This window comes from Squalius cephalus (genome assembly GCF_949319135.1).
Source record: "Squalius cephalus genome assembly, chromosome: 12".
Classification (NCBI taxonomy): domain Eukaryota; kingdom Metazoa; phylum Chordata; class Actinopteri; order Cypriniformes; family Leuciscidae; genus Squalius; species Squalius cephalus.
The window spans coordinates 15,746,832-15,766,708 of NC_137133.1; positions in this window are offsets into that span (position 1 = coordinate 15,746,832).

Here is a 19,877-nt window from a genome sequence, read left to right on the forward strand (position 1 = left end):
TTTGAGCAATGTTGCTGGGCAATCTTGTCAAGCGATTGTTGCTTGGGCACTTTCCCATTGAAAATGGGCAATAAATTTCTACCTGGATAATTTAGATCGGTCGTGGGCCCTGTGTCTCATCTGGTTGGCCATTGACAGCAACATTGCCCAGCAATATTGCTCAAAAAGTTGCCCTGTGTATCATCACCTTTAGAGCTCAAACATGACTTGGGGTTCAGGTCAGGAAGGAGACAGACTGGCTATAACCGACCGTCTGCCAGCTGTCTCACGTCACTAAGGTGAGATAAATCCCATCACATAGAGCCTCTTTCACCTAGATATCATCATATAGAGACTGTGTCTGTTCCCCGAATTAGGACATACAAAAAACTTCCAAACCCATCTAAGGGTAAAAATTTAATTGATGTTCAACAAATAAAAAACAGATATAATACAAATGAGCAAATGATAAAGCTTGGGCTGTTGAATATTAGATCCCTTACTTCAAAAGCACTTATTATTAATGATATGATTACAGACTATAATCTAGATGTGTTTTGTTTGACAGAAACCTGGCTAAAACCAAACAATTACATTACTATAAATGAGTCCATAGAACATGTTCCTCTTCCAGAGAGAGAGTCGGGCTATTACAGCAGATACTTCCTGGTTCCCAAGAAGGATGGGGGGTTGCGTCCAATCTTAGATCTTCGAGGCTTAAACCGTACAGTCAAAGCGCTCAAGTTCAATATGTTAACCGTCAAGACGGTCGTGTAGCAAATTCAACATCACGATTGGTTTGTCACAATCGATCTGAAGGACACATATTTTCACATAGAAATATTGCCACAACACAGGAAGTTCCTGAGGTTCACTTTCGGGGGCGAAGCGTACCAATTTCGGGTTCTTCCAAAATGCATGGATGCAGCACTGGCTCCATTACGACTCCAGGGCATTCGCATTTTGAATTACATCGACGATTGGTTAATACTAGCACAATCGCAAGAGATGGCGCTTCAACACAGAGACATCGTGTTAGCTCATCTAGTTTCTCTAGGGTTGAGACTCAACACCAAGAAAAGTGTTCTTTCTCCTGCCCAGAGAACGACTTATCTCGGGATCGTTTGGGATTCGATAACGATGCGGGCATAACTGTCTCCCGCTCGAATCGAGACCATTCGGCAGACCATGAGCAAAGTCAGGCTAGGCCAAGATCGCACTGTTCGTCAGTACCAAAAAAATGTTAAGTTTCATGGCTTCAGCATCCATGGTGATTCCTCTGGGGCTGTTGCACATGAGACCGTTTCAGTTGTGGCTAAAAGCCAGGGGATTTCATCCAAGGGCCAATCCTCAAAGGCAAATAAAAGTGACGCGCCGCGGGCTTCGTACACTATCTCTGTGGCTCAGACCCCGGTTCCTCGCCTTGGGTCTCACTCTAGGGGTGCCTTGTCGTCGCAGACTGTTAATGACAGACGCCTCCCTGATGGGCTGGGGAGCGGTCTTAAGTGGTCGTCCAGCTCAAGGGGAATGGGAGGGTCATCAGCTCGATTGGCACATCAACTGCCTCGAGCTGATGGCTGTATTTCTGGCCCTGAAATATTTTCTCCTTCAGTTGAGAGGTTGTCATGTCCTAGTGCGGGTGGACAACACAGCGGCAGTCTCTTATATAAATCACCAGGGAGGTTATGCAATCTGAACAGAATAGCGAGGCAGATCTTTCTCTGGGCCCAGGACAAGTTCCTGTCACTCAGGGCAGTGTACATTCCAGGGCATCTGAATGTGGGAGCGGATTTACTGTCCAGACAGAAACTACCGATGGGGGAATGGAAACTCCACTTGGAAGTAGTGAAACAGATTTGGACTAGATTTTACGAAGCGGAGGTGGACCTCTTCGCCTCCCATCAGACAGCGCAATGTCCCCTCTACTTCTCTCTGAGTCACCCAGCCCCCCTGGGTCTGGATGCAATGGCGCATACATGGCCCAAAATGCGCCTGTATGCGTTTCCTCCAGTCTCTCTGCTCCTGGGAGTTCTAGCCAGAGTTCGCCAATAAGGATCTTACCCCTCTTACTGATTGCGCCGCGTTGGCCGAACAGAGTATGGTTCTGAGAGATAATGTCTCTCTTCAACGGCTCGCCATGGGTGATTCCGCAGAGGAAGGACCTTCTGTCTCAGGCGCAGGGAACGATATTCCATCCCAGACCCGACCTGTGGAACCGTCATGTTTGGCCCCTGATGGGTACCAACTGAGGGACACTGGGCTTTCGCCTAATGTCATTGAGACCATTTTGAATGCTAGGGCCTGCTCCACTAGAAAGAATTATGCCAGTAAATGGGGTGTCTTTGAAAGGTGGTGTACAGCACATAATGCAGATCCGCTCTTTCGGCTTGCCACGCCTTGGTGGATGGGGTGTCACTAGGGAGGCATTCTCTGCTCGCTCACTTCATTCGTGGGGCCAGACGACTGAGGCCACCTATAAGAACCAAGATCCCTTCATGGGACTTATCAATAGTCCTAGAGGGTCTGGTTGAGACCCCCTTTGAACCTCTAGAGTCAGCGTCTGACAAACTTCTGACCTTAAAGATGGTTTTTCTAATGGCTATAACTTCTTTAAAAAGAATTGGGGATATGCAGGCTTTGTCGATCTCTTCATCCTGCTTAGACTTTCCCCCATGTATGGTGAAAGCGATTTTGCACCCTCATCCTGACTACCTGCCAAAGGTTCCTTTCTCGACTGTACATCTGGTCACTCTTGAGGCCTTCTGGTCTCCGCCGTTTACAATACCGGAACAGGAGAGATCCCACAGACTGTGTCCAGTCCGTTCTCTTCAGACCTACGTCCACCACACTAGCCAGTGGCGTAAGTTAGAGCAACTGTTCGTCTGTTATGGGGGCAGTAACAGGGGGGCAGCTGCCACCAAGAAGACCATATCACATTGGGTCAGGGATGCTATTGCTCTTGCCTATAAGGCGCACGGTCAAGTACCGCCAACGGGTCTACGGGCTCACTCTACCAGGGGGGTTGCCTCCTCTACTGCTTTGGCAAGGGGTGCCCCCTTACAAAATGTTTGTGATGCGGCAGGCTGGTCCTCTCTGCACACATTCATAAGACTAGTGCAAAAAATGCCCGTGCAAAATCAGTTTTTGTGTGTGTTTTTAGTAATTGTTGGTTTGGTGCCCGTGAAAGAGACTGTGAATGCATTGAATTCAGGGAGCAGGCTAGGTTACTACAAATGATGGCTGTGAATAAACTATAATATTCAGAAGTAAACAGTGTTGCTGACTGAGTGTTTATGTATACCACAACCTTCTAAGTGCTAGTGCAAAGTGCCCGTGCAAAATCAGTTTTTGAGTGTGTTTTTAGTAATTGTTGGTTTGGTGTGTTTGAGTGCTCATTGTTACAATTACACAGCAAAAGTTCAGTGACATTTTTATTTGTGCATGGTAGAAAGCACACAGTGAACTCCGAAAACGCTATGCTTGAGGAAACAGTTTGTGAATAGGCAACTACAAATGATGCCCGTGAAAGAGACTGTGAACGTACTGAATAGGATATGTTTAGTTGGTGAATAGCATAGGCTACTATTACACAGTAGCGATAGCGTTAAGCGCACCAGAATGAAATATAATATTCAGAAACAGCATAGCTGACTTACAGATTCAGTTAACATCCACAAATGAATAAGCGCGTTGATTCAGGGAGCAGTGCAAAGTGCCCGTGCAAAATCAGTTTTTGTGAGCTGATCGCCGTCAAAAAAGTTCAGGAGATATTTCTTAGTGATGGCTGATTTCAACAGTTTCAATATGATAGCATTTTGAAAAATCTGGATTTGAATTTTTTATGTTATTATAACCTAAAGATGCTATGTGAAAGTTTGAAACAGAAAATAGTGGTTTTCATCTTGCCACTTTCTTGGTAAAGAAAACACATTTTTACTCAAATTAATCAAAATGCATTTATCACGTTCTGGACTATTTTTTACAGTCTATGGTTCTGGAACCAAACAATAATATTCAGAAGTAAACAGTGTAGCTGACTGAAGCGGGTCGCACACCGGACGCGCAGCTCAGCGCCGCGCCGCGCCACGTCTAGGACAACTGTCACCTGAAAATCCGATAACATCAGCAATTTTCTGATTTCTGTAAATAAATATAAAACTAAATGTATATTGCAGCACAGGGTTAAGTCCATATATACATTAACTACGATTTGAGACACATAAATGTAAATTTAATATAAAACTATTTAAATGGCGCTCTGTGGCGCGGCAGGATTTTGAACACGGTCCTGAGCCGTTGCTGGGCGCCGCGGACAGACGCCGAAAGGCGCCGCCGGTGTGTGTACTCTCATAGAGAATAATGTGTTCGAATTTAAAAGACGTGGCGCTGCGCGGCGCGGCGCTGAGCTGCGCGTCCGGTGTGCGACCCCCTTGAGTGTTTATGTCAGAATGTTTATTTTTAAACCACAACCTTCTTGGGGCTTCTTTGACCGATACAACTCTCTAATGTCAGAATGTTTATTTTTAAACCACAACCTTCTAAAAATTATATATTTAACGATATCTTTTGCATTTCTCATCCAAACAATGTCAAACTTGGCACTGCACTTACTCGTGCCCGTGGCGAGACACCCGTCGAGTTTGAAATCAATCGGACTAACGGTTCGAGAGATATGCGAGGAACAGACACACACACAGACAGACAGACAGACAGACAGACAGACGTTTCTGTAATTTATAGATAGATGTTATAGTTTGGATGTTCATGCCACTCCGGGCTCTCATGTCCTTGAGTCGACATCACAAGCTAGTGTCTAGGGCCTTCTTGCGTTCTTGTGAGCACACCTGCACAACCGTAGGGGTCCAGACACCTTCAAGCACGGCGGCGTGGGTATTCTCGTTCCCAATGCGCTGAGAAGCGCAGCATCGATTGTAGCTTTTGAAAGTGAACAATTCGGGTTACTTGACTGTAACCCTGTTCCCTGAAAAAGCGGAATGAGATGCTGCGCTACTTTGCCGTGCTGATGATGTCACAGGACTGCTCTTCAGAAAGAAGGATCCTGACGATGCACCTGTGGCTCATCTATTTATAGCCTCACGTCGCGGGTGTGCGCCGATGACGTCATCGACCGAGGCTATATTACCTCCGGGTCAATTCTATTGACATGTTTGCACAATATATTCACAGCTGGTCACGTTTAAAGACGTTCCCAATGCGCTGATCAGCGCAGCATCTCGTTCCACTTTTTCAGGGAACAGGGTTGCAGTCAAGTAACCCGAATCGATATATTTTTAAGATGGAAAAATGCAGTTTTACAGATACTAGACATGTGACTTTCAAATGAAAGATTGGTGTCAAAGAGCACACGCAGGTTCCTAAACGATGACTGTACAGTACGATGACAAAATTGCCTCCATTGCTTGCAATATATAGTCCCGATTTACTTAAGAGCTAAAAAAAAAAAAAAAAAAAGAAAAAAAAAAAAAAACATCTCAGCATCAAAACACTGATTCGTCCAACGCAGTTTGGGCCTGAGGTGAGGAAACAGGGACCCCATGAGATCCAAAAACTCACGAACTGTTGTAGCCCTTGGACCACAGGTGGTATAGCAGACAGTATGAACTAAGGCTGACATATAAAAACAAAAAATAGCAGAATACATTTTTTATTAGTATTTAAAAAAAAAAAAAAAAAAAAAAAAAAAAAATATATATATATATATATATATATATATATATATATATATATATATATATATATATATATATATATATACATATATATATATATTTGACATTGAAATCAGTGAATCAATGAAATTGAAATGTAATCCAATCCATGTGACCCCTATATTAGCCTCATCATATTTATGCAGTTGTATTTCAGGGATCAATGTCACTGCATTTCCACAAACATGCATCAGTTAAAATTGAAACATATTGTCATAGTGATTATTTCAAAGTGTTTAATATGTTTTAAATCGCATCATTTTGAGACTGTGGTGTGACTTGTTTTAACACAAGCTATGCTAGTTCACCCTAAAAAAGAAAATTTATTAAATTGTTTAGTAAATTGTTTCTAAAATAATTGACTAAACCTGAAGTTGTTCAAAACCTTTGAGTTTCTTTGTTCTGTTGAACACAAAATAAGATATTTTGAAGAATGTGGGTGAACAATTTTTTTTTTTTTTTTTTTGGGTGAACTATCCCTTGAATATAGTATCATATGATTAACACAGTGTGTGTGTGTGTGTATATATATATATATATATATATATATATATATATATATATATATATATACACACACAAGAAATAAAATAAACACAAAGATTTATTACATCATAAAGAGGCACATTCCAGGATGAGTCGTTCGCTGGGCCTGGTCACAATAAAAGCTGATTTTGGACTAACAAAGACGTTTTCAATTCTGAAACTTTCAGGATATTCTTATAATATGATGACCTCTAATATGTCAAAACCTCAAGGAAAATTTGATTTCTCAGTTCATGACTCCTTTAAAGTGGACGAGTAATGCAATTGACAGGGACAACAGTTGTCCTGGGAACCTCACTACAACTTAAGGAAAATAAGGTTTCATGTGTTTTCATACAGACTTTTACTCCCTCACTCCTCCTGTTTGAGTCTGAGTTTCTTGACATATAGGGACTGATGAATTTTCAGTAAACATAAACAAAATAATATTACATCCTCACACTGAAATCCTGTTTAAGAAGTGTGGTAAAATGCACGTGTTATATAAGAAATAAAAAGGTATTTTTAAGTTGTTTTGACACATCTGAAGTAAACTCAAAATGTGTGTACACTGTCAGAAATAGGGGTACAGTAGGAGTCCATTTCTGTCCCCCAAGGTACAATCTACACTAACGTACCCCATGACTTATTATTGGACCTCAAGGCACATATATGTACCTTTTTGAGGGTCAAAAAGCATTAAAAGGTACATATATGTACCGTTTCTTTTAAAGGTTATGGTACAATATTGTACCCTTGAGGGTACAGCCCCAGTGACAAGCCATTGTACCCCTAAGGTACAATTATGTACTTTATTTTCTGAGAGTGTACGTATATGGAGCCTATGCTGTTCCAAAACCAGATGACAAGAAAATTGGTTTAATGGTTTCAAAAGCTTGATTAGCTTGCCTCAGATCTTATTCCAAATTCCCAAACTCAGTTAAAGTTTGCACCAGTGAGGTCGATATAATATCACAAACAATTACAAAATTAATATTGAATAACTGCTTAATTTTGATCAAATTCGTTTTGGTTCAGGTAAATATGCAATCATCATTATTTCATTCAAATAGATGAATAGCTTGATTCAACCAGCTCATGTTCGTAAAAGTTGTACTTAGAATTTTTTTTTTTTAACACATACACTGTTCAAAATTTGGATGCATGAAATTGATCAGGGATGACAGTAAATACTTTTACATTGTTACAAACATTCTTGTTTCAAATAAATGCTGTTGTTTTGGACTTTCTGTTCATCAAAGAATCCTAAAAAAGTATCACAGTTTCCACAAAAATATGAAGCAGCACGACTATTTTCAACATTGATGATGATAAGAAATGTTTCTTGAGCAGCAAATCATCATATTAGAATGATTTCTGAAGGATCATGCGACACTGAAGACTGGAGTAATGATGCTGAAAATCAGCTTATACCATCACAGGAATACATTACATTTTAAAATGTATTCAAATAGAAAACGGTTATTTGAAATTGCAATAATATTTCACAATATTGCTGTTTTTACTGTATTTTAATAAAATGAATGCAGCCTTGGTGAACATAAGATACTTTAAAAAACTTTTTTTTTTATAGTAGTGAATTCACAGTTAAAAAATTAAGGATGTAATATTAATAATTATTTAACAAATTTGTTTTCTCTTATTTGAGAGATATGAAAATCATTATTTTTCACTTGCAATGGGGGTGGATTTAACATTCTGACTTGTTTAATTAAATCCAGTGCTATTAATGTTTTTATTAATGTTTTTTCAGTGTAAACACTGTTGCCACATATATTTATTATTCCATAAGATAATTCTATAACAATGATATAAAAGATCATTTTTAGTTTTGGACCCATTAGCAGTAACAAGATCTTAAAGAAATTACAACCACACACCAAGCTCACCTTTTACTCAGCTTTATCCACATTTCTTCATCATTTTAACCACAAGATGTCGCTGCAAAACCATAAACAGTCCACACATGGCAAAACGATGACATAAATGGACAGCTTGGAAACTTCTCAATTACAAACTGTACATTTGTTTTGCTGTGAAAAACAACCTCATGATCATTAGCAGGATGATCATTGTATACTTGACTGAATGACACAGACTGACTGGTTCAAGATGGAGCCAGTTTGTTATAACATTGTACAAAACAAGCACATCAGTATGCCGTAAGCTCATGAATATTCATGCGAGTAAAGGCCTGTGGGGACTGAACGTTCTTGGAAATGGAAACATTGGGTTGGGAAAACAACCCGATTTTTTCTTTACAGCGATTAAAGACATTCATGTGAACTAAATAAAGAGATGTGTAGGAAAAGACAACCATAGCCTCACTGCTAGAAGATCCTCTTTATGCTGCTGATAAACTTACACAGATGATAAAAATATTCATCTTGATTCCGTTTTATCACTCAGGCCTACAAATTTAATGCTAGAAAAGTTTCAGCCAAAATAAACAAACCAAAATCCTTGAGAGTCGCAGACTCACAGATGCTGGTTCCACTGCAAGAGGAAGGATGATACAATACTAGATGAATTCAGGGTAAAATCATAAAAGATATAGACTGTGATCTCAGGATTGAGACTCTGATCCACGGGCTGCTGTCTTCCTTGCCCCTTCGGCTGCCAAAAATAAGAATGAAGTACAAATGTAAAACGCTTTATTGCTCCTGTGAGAGTAAAATTAGAGCCCAGAGGGCTTATTACGGTGAGTTTGCAAAAAGACGTCAATGAGACCTCCTGCTGTTTTATTCTGTTCCCGAACAATAAAAGAGAAGTTCCAAACAGTCTAAAGAACAAGCGTGGAATACTGATGACTATTTAAAGGCCTGTCTGTGTTCAGACATACCTGCACTGTTCCAATCATTACACTCTCTCATGACCTATTTTCTAGCCGGTTTCAACTCTCGTTTCATCTCTCAGTCCTCTGCGCTTCCGAAATCGGTCGGAAACGTTTTTTTCTGCACTGCAGGGAATATTTATAAAAAAACCTTTTCCTTGTTTTACCCCATCACACTCTCAGACATCCGAGTTTACTAACGGTTTTTAATCAGTTTCATTATTTAGTCTCTCAGCGGGAGCTTCAAAGGGCATCAAAAACGTTTTTAGATCACAGTTCGGCTTTGGATGTGTAAATGCCAAACGATAACAATCTCATTTTGATTTGATATTGTGATATTGGCTACACATCACTTATCTATGCTTTTGGGTCACATTCGTGTTACAGAGGAGACTTTCGGGAGGTGCTCTCCAAGTGATGCTCGAAATTTTACCGTCAACTCTTGTCGAGGCGAATGACAGGTGCAGGTGGATACGAAGAGTTCTGCTGGTAGTGTGTGACGATGTGAACGCGATGCTTATAGTGTCTTGTCACTGATACCATAAATACAGTATCATGTCTCTCAGTTGACTCTGTCGAGATTCATGTGCGGCTGTACCACCCTGGCTAGACAACCTGACCTTCACTTCTCCTGCCTGACAAGCACTGTAGGCCCATTTTTTGCCCATTTTATTAGCCTCCCAAAAACCTGTCCCCACAGACACCCACTGTGTTAGTATTCACTCCCTCACAATTTTGTAGAAAAACATATGTATATACAGATGAAAAGCCCAAACATTTTTTTGAGCCATTTAAAAATTACTTCTTTCTCTCTAATGTAACTTTTTAGAAAGCCCAACATCCAACAAGAACAATATACTTTGCTCCAGTAAAATTTTCAAGAAAAGTTATGAGGTGTTAAAAGCATTTGACACACAAACAAATAAGCCTTCTTATAAAAATACTTTACACTTCACCTGCTCTCTTTAATTCGTGCTAACTATAGTTCATCTTTGTTGGTTGAAAACAACATAATCTCATTGAAATTCGTTACTTTTTTATGTTTTGGTGAATTGGTGGCTACCCGGCTAACTTGGGACAATCTCAGAACTTTAGCTACCACCCTTGCAAGGTTCTCTCAAAGTTATGAACAAACGTTCTTCCAGTAACCTTAATAGAACATTCGTTCAACGATCTTTATTAATGTTCTTTGAATCAACATTATTTATACATTGTTCATGTCTTGGAATTTTTTTTTTCTGAAATGCTTTAGTTGGGGGTTAGGATTAGGATTTTAAGATTTTTAAATCTTGCTACTTGTTTCAGAGAACATTCAAAAGTAACTTTCCCAAAATGTCTGAAGAATGATCAAATGAAATGTTTCCTTAACGTTCGCACAACCAAGAAAAAAATGTTTTTTAAAACATTATAAAAAACTGGACATTTCGAACGTTCAGAGAACATTCAGAAATAATGTCATAATAGTAATATTAGCAAAACGTTCTTATTCAGTTATTCATACAGCCTCTGAAGCTCAAACTTGGACACATCATCAGTGTTGTTTCCAGGCGCCATTGGGTGTTTTGTGTCTTTCAACAGACACCCTCTTCCAGGCGACCCGACCGAGGTTGATCAAGCCTCGGCCTTTGTCCAAGTGGCATTTTGTGGTCCCCACATGCCCCCCTTCCTTCAACCATAGCCATCTTGATGCCCGCTCTGCAGCCTCCATGCTGTTGCTGATGGCTCTTCTCCAGCTTGCACCAGTTATTCCCAGCATTCCATAAGCCTCGCTGAGGGAATGACCAGCGAATCTTCTGCAACCCTCCTCCACTGGCATGTGCACCTGGTTTTCCACCCATTCCAACGGCAGGCCTCCAGCAGTCCCTCATACTCCTCCCTCTTTCTCTCCTGAGCCTCTTCCAAGGCACAGTTAGCTCCTGAGGTGTTTTGTAGACTCCGAGACGAGGATGATGTCCGGTCTAAGTGTGGTCTGGAATTTTCAGCTGCCTGTGGTGAACTGTCATCACCCAGTCTCATGCAGTGTAGAGCAAGCCAACAGGATTGTTTTTCCTCTTGGGCTGCTCTCCCTCCTTGACAAATGCAATCATCCTGGCTGTAGTTTTGGCGCTTCTACTCTCGCTGATCCTCTTGCTGATTGCCTCAGCTATGGTCGTGAGGACTTGGTCGTGTCTCTAGTGATAACGGACATCGCCCAGGGCCCGGGAGCAGCTGCTCAAGATGTTTTCTTGGACACACACACAGGGGGCATGCTGGAGTTTCTACATAGAACATATTTATGTTATCTTGGCAATTCGTATGAATTTGTACGATCTCGTTCGTATGTTTTCGTACAATGAATACAATACCCCTGGCTTACGTCCCATTGATGGGTGGGGGTGGACCTTCATGCTTACTTTTTTTCTAAAAAAGCCACAAAGATTCACATTGTATAAATTCATACATAAAATAGTGCGTTCCTCTTAGAGAATGTATTTGTTGAAAATCAAATTCTATTGAGTTATTGAAGCTTTCCCCCTTTTATCTTAACTTTTGTTTGTTTTGTACAATCTTTGGATATTTGCTCTTGTCTGTGCAGTGAATATAGCAATTATTTTTTGTTACTGCTGCAGTTTTTTCTAAGTTTGAAGAATATTTGATTAATCTAAAGAACATTTTTCCACTATAAAGAATCTTTTGTGCAATGGAAAGGTTCTATGGATGTTTACGTTTCTTCATGGACCCAAAGATGCCAATGAACAATCTTTATTTTCTGTCATTATTCACCTCAGACTGCAGCAAAACATTTCCTTATATGTGAATGTTGTCAAAGGGGTGTGTGTTTGTGTGTGTACATTTCCCTGACAGAGTTTTTTTTTTTTTGACAAACAACTCCCAACTTCAGTCTATTGCTTGGGCCAAAGCCATTGTGTCAATAAAATCACTTTTTCTTTTGTTTTTGTTTTTCAATTTATAAAAAATAAATAAATAAATAAAATATTAGAACTTAAACTTGAACAAAAATTGTTAATGTTAACTTTAATAAATGTTAAATGTTAACTGAAATACAATAAGTTGAAGTACTAAAATCACTCAAACTAAAATTGCAATAAAAATAAATGAAATCTAAATAGAAATATTAAAAACAATAATAATAAAAATAAGAGCACATAACAAAATTACTAAAACTAAAATTAAAACAGAAAATATAAAAATAAAAGCTAATTTATTAAACATTAATTAAATATGAATAAAAACTATAATAGTAAATAATATTAAAATAACATTGAGCCAAAATGGTTGGGATGCTCAAAGAAACAGCAAAGATCTAATAGAAACACAGCCAAACAACAGTTAACTTACAATATTGTTGTCTTTGTAGCTGAAAAAAAAAAAAAAAAAAAAAAAAAAAATCACCTTTATATTCTCTTGTCAAAGAATAGTTTTTATATCCATTTATACTAGCCTTCTAATGTTCCTTTAGCCATCCAATTCTGTTAACTGTCTCAAGAAATATAATTATGGCACAATATAAACAATCCTTTGCACTGAAATGTCATTATGGTCCTTTTAAGAATAAACCTTTCATGTTTGTTTGTGTTGTTTGTTATGCTGGCTAATGTAAGACATGTTAAGGTGTAAAACTACATTATATTTACAGAAAACACATTAATATTCTTGTCAGCAGCAACATTAATCTGCTGGTACAAGACAGCAGTACAGAGGAATTGTTTCAAAACACCACACACTACCAAGCTACACATACTATTGCTGCTGTGTATGTGCATATGCATAGAACCATCTGTTATTTCAGCATTAGTGAGAAGGTTCTAATTGTATCCATCATCCTTGAGCTCTTGACTAAATGAAAGGGATATATCCCCCTTAAAATGTAATTTCTCTCATGTGGTCCCCTTTATTTCTTCATTTCACTGAATAAAAAGTAAAAAAAGGTATCTCACAATTCTGCCTTTTTTTTCTTGTAATTACGTGTCAAGGACCACTGGAAATAACAGGACCCAAGCGCAGAGATGAGTGGTGAATGGTGATTTGTTTACATTAGGGTGTAACAATGTGTAACTACACAGCCCAGAGACAGTCCACGACAGCGGTCTAGACAAGAGACTTGGGCACAGGATTGAGCAGCCCAGTAACCAGCAGTCAGTGCAGTCTCAGGCTGGGCAGGATAGGACTCGAACACAGATGCACAGCACAGGAAAAACAAGACAAGACCAAAACCAAAACCACTAAAACATTAGATAAGTACAAGGCAGGGCAAACACTGTAGTTAAGCAACTAAAAAACTAAACTTTTACATATAAAAGAAAACTAACTAAACACTAGTAAGTAAACAACTAAAATAAAACAAGTCCACAACAGGAGAAAGCTAGGTATTAGATAAGCGAAAACCCAGGCTAAATAATAAAATCAAAGAGAAAAGCAAAGTAACAGAAACTAACTCTATTAAATTGATTGACAGAACCAAACAAAAACTAGAATAGCTCAAGTAAAAAAAAAAAAAAAAAAAAAAAACCTAAAAGCTAAATAAAGGGAAGTTAGTCTAAGATAACTCCAAAGCAAAAACTGCAAGGATACAAGCTGCAGAGAGGGTCTTGGTCTTGGTTTTGGTCTTGGTCTCAAAACAATAATCCAGCAAAGACAAGCAGCAAGGAAGCACAATATAAAGGGAGTGGAGCAAACGATGACCAGGTGAACACAATTAGTGAAAGAGGACTAGACAAGGACTAAACGAGGGGGCGTGGTAAGGGGAAACTAGGGGGCAAGACAAGGGGAGCACATGGCCAACATAAACAAAGACAAAGCCATGTGCTCAAGCACAAAACAAACATGGAAACGTTAAACAAAGATACAAGAGACTGCCAGGGCAGAACCCGGACATTACGAGTTTACATCCAACAATTCTGACTTTTTTTTCTCTCGTAATTCCAACTTTTTTGTTTATATCATGCAATTCTGGCTTTTCTCTCGCAATTGCAAGTTTATTTCATGCAAATCTGAATTTTTTCTCGCAATTGAGAATTTATATCTCGGAATTCTGCTGTTTTCTCACAATTGAGTTTATTTCACGCAATTGCGAGTTTATATCATGAAATTCGGACTTTTTTCTCATGATTGTGAGTTTATATCTCACAATTCTTTATAATTTACAATTGCGACTTGAGATAAAAGTCAGAATTGTGAGATAAAAAGTCACACTTAGGCCGTGTGTCCACCAAAGCGTTTTTACTCGCGGCTGGCGTGTTTTTTCAATTGTTTTCAATGGGAGCGCCGCGTTTTTAAAACGCCATGAGCGTAACGAGGCGCTGAGCGTCTTTTTCACGCTGAAGCGCTGAGCGTTCGGCGTTTTTTACTGGTCGCCGAGAGTTGAAGAATGTTCAACTTTTGGTAAAACGCAGCGCTCATCACTGTCACTTTTTACCCAACCGTCCAATCACAGTGGAGGAGGGGCGGGACTAATACCACACCGACCAACCGCGTCCGCCACATGATTCTGCTTGTACAACGTCAACAGATGACAACAACAAGCATAATAACGGAACAAAATCAAGAGCCAGAGAAAATACATTACATTGTATTGACATTTTAATATAGAATCAACACAGAAACAAAATATGTGTGAAATGAGATACTAGTAAGACTTTCGCGGATATTCCGTATCATAACAAGCAAAGTGTCTCGGTCTCAACCGTCTCAACTGAAAAAACGCTGCGCTGCCAAAACGCTCTCAAGCGCCCACAGCTGAGCGTTTTTAGCAGAGCGCCTAGCGTTTTCAGCTGGCTAAAAACGCTTTGGTGGACACACGGCCTTATGTTTTTCATTTTTTATTCTCTGGCGAAACAAGCTTCCATAACAACTGCATCAAGTGTTCTTAACAGTAATCCATACATGTTAGCATGTTGCTGGGTATTGATGTTTTAACATGTTGCTTGGTGTTGTTAGCATTTTACTTGACATTGCTAGCATGTTCTATAAGCATCTTGATAGGGTTGCTATCATTTTAGCACAAAGTTAGACTTATAAGAAGGGAAATTGAGGGTCACCAGGACATTTAAAGCTGTGCAATAGTTCCACTTTTTCTTTAAATCAGATTGATGAGATGATTCTGCGGTCTTAAGTTCCAGATGTCGGAGAGAAGTACATTAACCTGCAGTTTCGCTCAAAAACTCAATACTAGCTTGACAGTATATTCTGCTTGACAAGGATTCAAGGTAGCACAGGGATGTGTAAATGCCCTAAAGTGACTGGGAGACAGAATAGACTTACTGGATTTCACAGCTCCCTCAAGGTCTTCTCCGGTTGTTGTCTTTCCATTCCCTTTGTTCTAGCTCTGGTCAGAAATCATGAGAGCAGATGGTGCCCTCCAAAGTCCCTCTTAATCACGAGCAGGTGGAGAATGTTTCGTGTGTCCGGAGCTGCACTATAGCTGTGGGCTGCTGGGATACATTTTATTACAGGTTTCAACAGCATCTGCACATCCTTATGGTGAAGCTGTTTTATGGAACACTGCTTCTTTCATCTCCCAATAACCTATATTTATTGGATCATAAAATGTTACAGGACGGTAATTTGTGGTTGTAAAGACATATATACAAAGTGTGTACTAGACACACTTTGGTGGACCAAAAATATACATCAGCAATATATTAAAATAATGGGCTGAACAGAACGTCTCAGCTAATCTTGAAGAATCAGTCAGATACGCAGCCTTTAATGCGGAAGGATTACACTTGTCTCTTTTATTATACTGTGACACTGGTGAATAAATCTGCCTTGATGTTTGTTTTGAATGTTACATATGCATGATTGAACACATAAGCCATCCATTTAAACTTGGCAAGAGTGAGCAATGGGAAAAATGCTCGTATTATTTTATTTGCAGGACTGATTGTTGTGTAACCAATCAAATAAAAGAGAAAAAGCATTTTTGGTACAATATATCATCCTAATATAATTTGTGATACTGGTTAAGAATTATAAATTGTATGTAATAACATAGCATTCTTGGTCTGGGCATGTCTTGGCATATTCAGGAAGAGTACAGAATATGCAAATCAACACTTAAATATTCATAAGAAAAAATGCCCTTTCAGCCCCTTTGAAGGATGTGCAATTTCAAAGTACATCAAAGTAAGACAAAATGGCAGCCAGTATAAAAACAAACATCCTTCACAATCAATACACAGTCTGCATGGGGACGGCTACACAATTTTGTATCTCAGCTCATCAAAAGTTAACATTGGCATCCAAGGCACTAGTATCACTGAGAACTGAGGTGATTTTCCTCACATTGTAATGCTGGTAGCATGAAGGGTTTCTTTCATGATAATGAAAGTAATTTTTGACTCTTCAGGTTTAATGTCCACAATCATGAATATATAGGGCTAATGCCTCCCTTTTATAATGCCACTGGCAAGCAGCTCTGAATGACTTGTAAAATAAATGTTTAGTTTTTTTTTTTTCACTTAAGGAAATAGGTTTAATAAATCAACCCATTAAATAAATAAAGTCTGAATCCCTTTAAAGACTTGTATTACTATATAATGTGATAAGACTTCACTATGGTTGATGTGCTGAGCAGCCATATTGGATTCTGAAGTCGAGGTTGTTGCACTTCCCCCCCTCCAATCCTACTTGAGGCGACTTTCCAGTTAAAAGTTCCTAATGGTGCGCAGGAATTTCCCACATCCGAGGACAAATACGCTGATTTCACGCAGCCGTTATTTTGCAATCGAAAGCGAGGCTCCGGTGGGAAGAAAACCGGAAGTGTCGCCTTTAATCACAGGAGAGTCGTGAATGCGATGGCGTATTGTTGTGTTTAATGATGTTGTGTCAATTCTAAAACTGTACATACATTTCTTTCATACTTTAGACTATATACAGTGAAATTCATTTATAAATATTTGTTTTATATATATAATTCAGAAAGTAAAAAAAGAAGCAGGAATGAACTATGTACATATCCTATATTGGATATTAACATCCAATAGTGTAAATCGCGGCAGCAGCTTCAGGTTGGTAGTCCAAAGGCATTGTTGTTTATCTTTACTTCCGGGGTTTTTCCCACCGGAGCCTCGCTTTCGATTTCAAAATGGCGGCTGCGTGAAATCAGCGTATGGAATGAACCATTATATCTTGTTGGTTGATTAACTTCTTTACTAGGAATATCAACGCTGTTATTGAGATTGCCCTTCTTAAATTATTGACACATCTCCAAATAAATTTGCCATCTAAAAAGGTATTTTTCTGACAAATTGTATCCATCATTTATTGATAATTAAAAGTGTTTCTTAGTATTTAACCTGTAGTGGTATCCTCTGAAAAAAAGAAACATTTTCTTAAATTTTTGGGGGGATTTGGATTAATAAAATGTGTACATTTCTAAAGGTGCAAGATAGCATTATTAAATTATTAATTTATTGTTAAAATTCCGCAAAAAAGTGTTCATTGTTCAATAGTGTAGTGATGCATGAAGCAAAGCTCACACAGAAGTCACTTGCAAACCAAGCAATTTTCGGTCCCACTTTATATTAAGTGGCTTTAAGTACTATGTACTTACATTGAAATTAATAATTTGATACAATGTACTTATTGTGTAACTACATGTTTTTACATTGTACTTACATTTTAAAAATTCCTGCATGTAATTACAGCTGTAATTAATTTATGTAATTACATTTGTAATTACACAGTTGACCCTTCCCTTACACCTTAAACCTACCCAATCCACCACACCTGTCCCTAACCTTACCCGTATCACACCTCAATAGCAGCAAAAGTGTTTTACAATACAACATGAACACAATAAGTACATTAACGCCACAATATAAAGTGGGACCCAATTTTCTGTTGATCATTGCAGTGAATTTGCACGAGCAACTTGAACACGAGCAAAACCAGCGGGGTGAACTTTTTTGCCCTCATGCAAAAAACTCCTGATCATACGGATTCCTGTTCCATGGAGCAAGTGGAGTAGAGTGGGCATTTTTAATTAATTCCTATTGAGTTTCACGCTTGCACAGTGAATTGTGAACAGGAGGTTGGAGAAAGCCTTGAGGCTGAGGCTGTGTTGAAGTCCACTTTTTTATGCCCTTCCCTCGCTTCCCTCTGTCTTGTTCACTCGGATGTACGTCATTGCTTATGTTGCATGAGTGCCCACTACAGGAGGAACACTTGCAATGGGTTTAAATGTAACGCCATAAACCCTTGATCACTTTTGGTTAAATCAAGTGTGAGCACCGCACAGCACTGAGAGAAGAGCACTATAAATTAGTGCATTTTTCAGTTGAGCACTATAAATTACTGCAGAATTTCAGTAAATGTGGCCGCAGCACTAGATGCTGTAAATACAGTGAAAATGTACACAACATACAAAATCTACCTACAGTACGGATACTGAGATCACTCTGGACTAAACGATGACACCTAGAGAATGTCCCAATGTAAATGCTAGGTTTTTTATTCCTCTTTGTCTGTTAACACTGTAACACCTCTGACTTCCTTCTCTGACATTGAAGTAAAAGGCAACTAGACATGATTTTAACCCTCAGGCAGGACTTTAAGCTGTTTGAGAGATTTGAAACAGCTTGATAGAATTGAGTTTTGTTTGAAATACCACCGAAGATAATTCATTTGATTTTTTTTTTTGAACACAGCAAAGATAATTGCCATTTCTTCTCTTTTAAAGATTGGAGAAAAAGAGCCAGCTTTAAAGATTTTTGAGCATCCTCCAGAAAGAAGTAGGACACTGTCTGGGAGTAAACTGAAGAATAAGGGAGAGAAAAAGAAAGGAATCTTGGTTATTAAGATCACAGATAAAACCATCCTTTCTGAAAAAAAATGCAGAATGATGCATACTAGGTTCCTAATCAACCATCTGCGAACCAGCAGATTATAATGGTGCTGTGATTGTATTAAAGTCTCCAGGGCTCATAGTTCAGTTGAATCACAGAGAAAGAACATCTGTGACTAAAGCAGGGTGTGAGTGGTGATCCATGAAGACATTCGCTAAAACAAGACGAGTGTTTGTCCTCCCACATACAGTATGCACTCCTCATAAACTTAAGTTCTCCATCTGTCTGGGTTTTCCAGATCAGGCCTCTGGAATTATGTATTAATGGGAACTAGATGAGACAGAGATGGGTCAGTTATTCTCTGACATTGAACATACCTTGGGAGATTTCCAAAAAGGTTCTTCTAAAAGCACTTTAAATATGATCGCTTTGGTCTGATGTGACACCAGAAGGGAAATGATTCTCAAAATGATTCCTTTCCCATGCTGAGCCCTTTACCAGTGACCAGACTGACAGATGGGCCTTGAAAATGACCTGGTTTTAATTTTCTTAAAGCCTTTCCGATGTGCAACATTACGTTGAAACCAGGTTTTTAGATCAGTAATTTAATGCAAACAAGATGGGCTGTAATGCACCACAGAAGTTTGTTTAAAATAAGTGGCTTCAAGCATCAATTATGTGATGAGGACAACAAAAATCTTTGTGTCTAATGTTCCATTAGAGATGTACTGAACCATCAGAAATGTTATTACATTTTGGATGTCATTATATCAACCATGAAATGAAGGGTTTAAGTTTAATAACTGAAGAGTTTTAGTGAAATTGCAATCATTATACTAAATGTTTCCTTAGTTACAGTAAATTCTTCTTGGAGAAAGTGATTTGAAGAGTTAATGCTGGTTCACACAGGTCAAAAACGCGAGACGCAGGTCAATGGTACGAAAAACTCAAGGCATCACGGATTGCGTGACTTCGCCAGTTCCTATTGAGTTTTTTTGTTGT